The following is an 8,361-nucleotide window of genomic DNA, read 5'->3' on the forward strand; positions in this document are numbered from 1 at the left end:
GGTCTTAATTTTTGTTCTTTGGCCAGAAAAGGACCTGTGTCACCCACCCACCCCAAGTGTCTGATCCAGACAACTGGCCGTGGACATTGTGTGGCAAGTGTGAAGAGAACACATGGAAATGTCACCCCTGTCTAGAATCCAGACAGTTGTATATTTGTTCTCTTTGGAAGTGCAGCTGCCGAGCCACAGTTAGATTGCCCACCACCACCACAGAGTCCTCCGCTCCCAGTGAGCTGACATAAATCAACCCAGCAAAGCCTGGGGCAGTTGCTGATGGGCCAGGCATTCTTTGTGACCACAAGCCCAGCCCCACTAGGCTCTCTGGACACTGAGTGACAGCCCATCTGGAACAAGATGCAAATGATTGTCACATCTTTCCTTCTAAGCCCCTAGCCAGCTGGGGGATTTAAAAATAAAGAATTGGAACAGAATCATGGTATAAGCCTCCCTCCTGACAGTGTGAATAATTTTCCCCAGCTGTCACCAGGACCAGCTCCTGCATTCTTGTGAGCTTGGGAGGCCCTCCCCTTAGCTAGAGGGAGGCACAGCTATCTAGAGGAGGCTTCCCCCTCCCCCAGATCCCTCTCCTTGTCTGGAGAGACAGGCACAAGTTCCCTGCATTTCTTTCCTCATTAAGCACAAGCTGCCAAGCTCCAGTGCAGGCTGCCTGAGGTTTGCAGTGGGCACTACACCAGGGGAGGAGCCCTCTGTGCAGCAGTTGAAGTAGCTGCCCTGAGTGGGCCCTGTGACCCAGAAGGATTGGGCTCTTGTGGCCTGATCCCCTCCTTTTCCTGCCCAGGGCCTGGGACTCATGAAAGACCTGCTCTACTGAATGCACACACGGGGGAGGGTGGCACCAGCTGGCCATCAGCTTGGTCCTGCCAGCATACATGTATCCTGGTGCCAAGATAGACAGGCTGGGGTTTAGAGGCCCCATGTCTAGTAAGGATCCAAACTAGTCACCAGCATGAGAGGGGTCAGATGAGGGGGTCAGAGGGAGTCTGGAACCGTCTGGGCACTCTATAGTGCTGGCTTGTCGGTGCAAACAGTGCTAGAACTGCAAGGTGCGAGTCTGAACAACAGAAGAAACAAACACAGGCTGCAAGGCAGTCTGGTAGCTGCTGGCTCCACGCCAAGGCGATGCACAGGTTTCTGGGGGTGGAACACAGCCTACATCCTCTGTCACTCAATGCCAGGCATCCCACTCCTGGGCACATACCAGGGCAGCCATGTTTGCTTAGCAATGCAAGAGAGTAAGGGAACCACTGGCACTGCCACGAAGAGTGCATGGGATCATGCATGCTGCTTCCTCCAAACCCTCCCTGAGTGATGGATGCAACCCCTGCAAGAGGATTACTAAAGCACCTCCAGCAAATGCATTCCCTGGAGCCGCAGCTGCTTAACATGATCTGTCAAAGTGCAGTGCTCTACAGATAGTACAGCTGGGTGAGGCCAGGCTGTCAGATTCAGGCATTATTATAGCCTGCCCCTGTCACCTGGCAGAATGCACTCAGACAGTATTCTGGTCAGCCCAGGGTTCCATGGTTGCATAGTCTGCACAAAGGGGCAAAGGACCCCTTTAAAAGGAAGACCCCTGCCCAGTTAGGGTCTTTCCCACTCCTCTATTGCCTACTGTTCCCCTGGGGCAGGCAGGACTTCTCCTGTCTCCCTCTTCTCTTCTATCCTCTGTGTCTCTTTACCTCTTCTCTCTTTCCTTCCCCTTCCCTCCCCTTTCTAATAAAACTTCACTAAGCTGTCTGCCTGGCATGTTTGTCCCTCCCCTCAGTCACCCTAGCCTGCCATGGAATCTGCCAAATAGCCCTCATGCATTATAACACAGGCCATCTCGGTCTCCTGTAGTTGACCAAGGGGGTGAGAGCCAACTCCAGCTCCTCCTCCGCACTAGGCAATGAAGGAATGAGTAATTAGATGTGCTTGGGTGAGATGAGATGAGCCATGGAGAAGAATAAAGCAGAGAGGTGCAAGGGCGGGGCCTGTGGTATGGGAGGATTGGAGAGGAGGCAAAACTGAGCCAGGCAATGGATGGGGAAAGAGTGTTAGAGCGAGCACCCTGTGTAAAGGTCCTGAGGCAGAAGAACACCTAAAATGTACAAGGAAGTCAGGGGTAAAGGAGCATCTACACTGCTTTTTTTCTCAAGTCACTGGGAAGTTTTGAGCAGAGGCCTGATATAAATGCTTACTTTAAAGAGAATCAGAGCAATGAGGCTATCTAGAGACAAAGGGGAGAAGAGGTCTGCTCTGCTCTACTGTGAGAAGGTAAGGGGCAAGTGCCCAGAGTGGCTAAACTTGCACCAGGTACAATAACCAGTTTCTAGGAGCAGCCGCTCTTCAAGTCAGGAGGCTGATGTTTTTGCCTTCTGCAAGTTGCTCAAACGCTGCTTCCCATGCGATTGCAAAGATGTGCTGGGCTGGGTTTTCAGTTTGACTCTCACCCCCTCTGCCCCCGAAAAAAGGCATAATCAGAAAAACAAGAGAAAGCAAAAAAGAAATAAGAATCACTTGCTAAAAGAAGGGAGACCCTCCTTGAGGAAAGGTGGCCATAGGGAAAATTCCAGAAGTTTAGCCAGGAACATATACCTTGAGGGGTAGAGAAATTGGAAATGGGCAGAAATCATGTAAGACAAGAGGACTGGCTCTGAGGAGGCCCTGGGATAAATGGCCTTGTCCTGTGAGCTGTTTGCCTGGTATTCCTGGGGTGTTGAAAAAGAGGGAGGCAGAGCTTGTTTCATATGTGGAACATCTACACCACACACCCTACACCCTAAATCCAGCCTGGGATTTTGCAGTCATGTTAGCAAAGGAGTTGCCAAGAACACATTGTCTTGTCATGGCTCATGACACCAACATGCTCAGCTTTTGCTGGCCCTAATTCCTCTAGGGGATCCAAGGTCCATGCTTAGAGCTCTGCTGAGACCATTTCTCCAGGTCACCCAGCTTGCGGGTCTTGGGACAACAACCTAGTAAGCTCTTTCAAAGGGCCCACTTGAAGGTCCGAAGAAGGGTAGATAGCATTTTGGAAATAGCCAAAGCTCTTAATCAGGGCCTCAGATGTAATATAGACAGACCCTAAATACCTTGGCCAGGTGGTAAGCCTTTGGCATGGCTGTAAGGAAGACCAACTTTGTTTTTTGATCTGGGTCCTAACTTCCCCTAGTTACTGCCTGCCCCCATCCTGTCTTCTCCAGAGGCTCTGCCAGCAGACATATATGATGCTTAGAGCGCCTCTGATTACACATAGTCTCTGAGTGCCTCAGTTTCCAATTCATATCTGTGTGGTGGGTCTAGAAGTCAGCAAGACAATAAATGAATGCAACAGTGAATGCATATAATGCTATACTATACATGAATTGCTGGCATATGGCAGAAGCTCAGGAGCCAGTTGTCACTGTCACCCCCATATGGCACTGTCTGCAAGCACTTGTGTACTCTGAAAGTCAAGCCAGGATGCTTCTCAAAGTAAATTCGCATTCACATAGGTGACCTTCGAACTATGACTATGGATGGTGACTCAGCTCTCTCAGTGTGTTTATTCAGTATGCAAAGTGGGTGGTAATTTACATCATAGGAAGTTTTGGCAAGTCTTACAAAACGGCCAGTAGAAAGAGTGTGAGAGGATGGAATCTGGGGACCCCAAGATGGCCTGCCTGGTCGGAGGCCAGTTTAACCAGCTGCTGTGGACACCTAGAATGCCATGTCCTGTGCTCCACTCAAAGCAGGTCTCTCCCCTGCAGCCTGGCATAGGGTATGGCACTAGAGAAGGGGAGCAGACCCTAAGCCCCACTTACAGTTTTAACTGATATAGTTTCTGCCTCTTGGCACTCAAGGGCCTGTTTATTACAAAGTGGGCTGGAGCTGCCTGCCTTCCTTGAGAAAAATATAGATGCTCTTAAAAGGGAGAGTGGGGCCAGGAACAAGCCTTTAATTCCAGAAGTTGGGAGGCAGAGGCAGGCAGATCTCTGAGAGTCCGAAGCCAGCCTGGTCTACAAAGCTAGTTCCAGGACAATAAGAGCTGTTAGACAGAGAAATCCTGTCTTGAAAAAACAAACAAACAAAAGCAACAACAACAAAAAGGGAGAGTGGGAATGAGAAGATGTTCAGTGAGTAAAGTGTTTGCCATCAAGCATGAGAACCTGAGTCTGGGTTCCCAGAGCCCATGTAAAGCTGTATGTTGTAGTGCCTCTGGAATCCAAGACCCCTGACAATGTGATAGGAGAAAGAATCCCAGAAGCTATCAATTCCAAAGATGCAAGGAGAAAGACCACTGACCAAAATTCATCATGACCAAATTAATTAAAGCAAGCATTTTTATTTGTGTACACAGGCTTCCTCTCCCTAAGGTGGAGTTCAGGAGGTCAGCATTGCATGTGGAGAAGATAAGGCTTTTATAGCTCAGGGGTAGGGGGTTTCCCAATGGCTTTGGTGGGCAGATAGGTAGGGTTACAGGAGCAGAACATAAGCACAAGTTAGTCCTAATGACCCTCTGAAACAAAGGTGGGCATAAAAGAATAAAACCTTTTTGAAACAAAGATGTGGTTGCCATTCCTAGAACAGGCAGTACAGAACCATATGTAGTTAAGGTTACAGGTAGGTCATAGCCCAATCCTTGAGATCAGAGATTTATCAAACAGGAATGAACATAGCTTGTCATTACTATAACATGGCTTTCAAGCCTAAGGCTGAAACAAGCTGGTAGGCCAGGTAGCCTGGCAAAAGCAGTAATGAAAAACAACAACTGACGCATGGTCCACAATGTGCCTCATAGCTCAGATGCCCCCCCACACACACACACAAGAGATACACAGAAAGAAAAGAACCACAGGAATGAACCTGGAATTTATCAGGAGAAGGCTGAAGAATCAGACCTTGCCTTTTGTCTGGGCCACTGGGTACCCTTAAACACATGGGATGGAGTGCTAGACTCACCTACCATGGCCATCTGCAACTATGGAAGGATGAGGTGGTTTTTGTTTGATGCAGCTCCAGGCAATGAAACGCGAGCCACAAAACCCACGTGGAGGTTATTAAGAATCGAAAGGAAGTGTGGTTGTTGGCCGACTGAACGGAAATGAAAAGAGAGAACAGGTAGAAGGCACTTACTTAAAAGGAAAACTTGCACATGTGTTCAATCCTTATGCAGCCACATAACGGGCATGGTGTATCCATGCAACATAGGGCCCTTTGAGATGTCTACGTATCTGCCTGAAGGCTGGTTTCGTACCCTGTCAGGGGGTGGGGTCAGCCAGGATATCAACATTCCTACCTGGGGCCCAGGGTTCGCAGGCTGTATGGAACTCTGATGCCTCTTAGACCTTTACATTCATTCAGGAGGCATAGATGGTTGATTTGAGGGCACCTGGATATGCTCGATGATCTTATTTTTTTATAACCTGGCATTATGCTGACCCTGCCCCATGACAACTGGTAGGGTATGCGACTGGCCTTCGGGCAGATACTTAGACAGCAGAAAGGGCCTTGCGTTGTGTGGCTACGTCGTGCATATTAAGTGGTCACATAAGAAGGCTTCTGTACACATGTGCAAGCTTTCCCTTTTAAGCAAGCACCTGCTACCTGTTCTCTCTCTTTCCATTTCTCTCCCAGTTGACCAACAGCTACCCCTCCCTTCGCTTCTTTTCCCAATAAACTCCAGTGGGTTTTGTTGAGTTTTGTGGTATGTGTTTCATAGCTTGGAGCTGCAGCAAACAACAGAGGTCATGAGCATGCAACAAACAGCATTGCTTTTCTTCAACCTTCTGTCCCTTCACCACAACCTTGGGTGGGGAGAATTGCCCAGCACATTGGTCTCAGACCAAGCCATATGTGTTGCTCTGTGTTGGTTTGAATGAAAATGGCTCCTATAGGCTCATAGGGAGGGACACTATTTGGAGGTAAGGCTTTGGAATGGGTGTGGCCTTATTGGAAGACATGGGTTAGTAGGGGGTGGGCTTTGAGGTTTCAGAATCTCAAGCCAGGGCCAGTGGCTCATTCTCTCTTCCTGATGCCTGTGGATCTGGATGTAGAACTCTTGGCTCCTCCAGCATCACATATGCCTGCACGACATCATGCTTTCTACCATGATGATAATGGATGGAACCTCTGAACTGTAAGCCGCCCCTCAATTAAATGTTCCTTTATAAGAGTTGCTGTGGTCATGGTGTCTCTTCACAGCTGCCTGCAGCTCCACAGTGACTGCCTCTGTGATCAAACCTGTGCTTCCTATGGTTGTTGAAAGAGATAAACATTAACATTTGTATAGTGCATAGATACCATTTGGCACATAGTAAATGCTAAACAAACATTAAAATGTATAATATAGTTAGGGGAAAGCCCCTGGAACCTAACAAACATTCAGCAAATTCCTTTTAGAAACAGCCCCAAATGCCTTCTCTCCCCTCCACTGGTAGCAGCCAGCTCCTGCTGCCCCAGAGACTCTAATAGCTAGAACAAAGGGGGAGGAAACCAGAGGTCCACTCTCCATTTGTAAAATGATACCCTTCCCAGGCAGGAACCCTGGTGTCTTCCCACTGCAATGGCAAGATGCCTAAAAAGTAGATGGGACAGGCTTTGTTTATCATTTTCTGTCCACTGCTACCAGACCTCTGTGTAGAACCACCCCAAGCTCATCAGGCAGTCTTGGGGTTCCCTCCACCCTCGCATGAGGGAGCTTTGACTCAACCCTGTTTCTTTCTCTCAATTGATCACTCCGAACACCCACACTGGGTGCTTGTGACTCTCAACTCTACGCAGAGGGGAAGCCCCATCAGTCCAAACACCCTGTTAGCACAAGCTTTTCTAACACCTTTGGTGGGAGGGGGCAACCCTCACCGAGGGTCCTGCAGAAGCTTCCCACTGTGTCATGTGACCAATAGAACCAGCAGAAAAAACATTTCCAGTGTCCTCTCCCCAGGGAAGCATTTTAACTGGCAACTCTGGGGGTGAGGGCCGGGTGCCTCTGGGGCTCACCGAGCCAGTGGCAGACCTAGGCTATAATTAAACCAGACTGTGAACATATTGTTCATGGAAACCTTTAGCAGAACATGAGTCATGTTGGCAAAGTGAATCACACAGCCTTGGAGTTGCCATTTATATTTGCTGGATTGGGGACTTTATACCTCACTTCAGGATTACTATATCCTATTTCTTCTTTCTTGGGGACAAAGCTTCAAGGATGGAGATCACTAAGGGGCAGTTGGGCAGCCAGGAAGGAGAACTCTGAGACTGGGGCTTAGCAGACATGGAGGGAATCATTTCCCCAGTGCCAGGCGTTCCTTGCCTGGGGTGGATGGCACCCTAGGCTTGCCAAAACCAGGAAATACAATAGGGGGAAATCTGACCATTTTGATATTATAATATATGAAATTCTTTTTTAACATAAAACTTGGAAAAAGGAGATTGCTATTCTGGGCTCAAATGAAGTCTCCTGAGTAGCTTTTGGGATTCCGGGACCAGGGCAGTACCTGGCAGCATAGACCAGTTAGCACATGCAGCCCCCAGTATCTGCCTGTGCTATCTGGGTCTCTGTTTTCTTCTCTGTGAAGCAGTAGTCATGACAATAGTCTTTTCCCTCACAGGGTGGCTATAAAACGTTCCTGAGTTTCCATATAACAAATGCTGAGACCAGTGCTCAGAGGACATGCTGAGGACCTGCTGGTTTCGTCACTGACATCAGTGTCACCAGCCATTCAGTGGCATCCCTGAACACCAAGGGAGCTTTGCAGAAAAGCACAGTCAAGAGACAGGGGAGAGGTGGCATTCCCAGGGGAGGGGAGCTGTCCAGGCCTCCCCTGAAGCCTAGGTGATGAGTTTTGCTACAAAGCAAGGAAACACTCATTGCACTGCATGCTTTAGCAGCAAGCCTGAGCAGAGTTCCTTCATGCAGTCTACCACCACACTGACCTTCTGGGAGAAGGCAGCAGCTTTCTCCCATGAGATTTGTAGGGTAGGGTTTATAGCAGATAGCGATGACCAGGAATTGTCTGCCACTTTGGACAATGCCAGGCTTTGGACTAAGAATCCCTACAGCCATGACAAAGCCAATCTCATCACTCAACATACATATTTGAGGCACTTCAAGTTCTAACACTGTGACCTCATTTGGATTCCTCCGAAGGTGGGGGCTGCCTGAAGTGCAGATTTCCTGTGAGCTATTTAATGTATAAGTAACCTCAAAGAAACCCACCCCCTATCTCAGTGAGGGATTTCTTTATCATCTTATATTTCCAATGCTTTGGAAGATTTCATGAACCAAGCTTGAAGTGATGAATTAACTTGTTCTCTTGTAATTTATTAATTGGAAATGAACATAATACCCAAATGAAGTTTCCATTTGGTATGGAATAAATG

This window comes from Phodopus roborovskii, unplaced genomic scaffold (assembly GCF_943737965.1).
Source record: "Phodopus roborovskii unplaced genomic scaffold, PHOROB, whole genome shotgun sequence".
NCBI classification, from domain to species: Eukaryota; Metazoa; Chordata; class Mammalia; order Rodentia; family Cricetidae; genus Phodopus; species Phodopus roborovskii.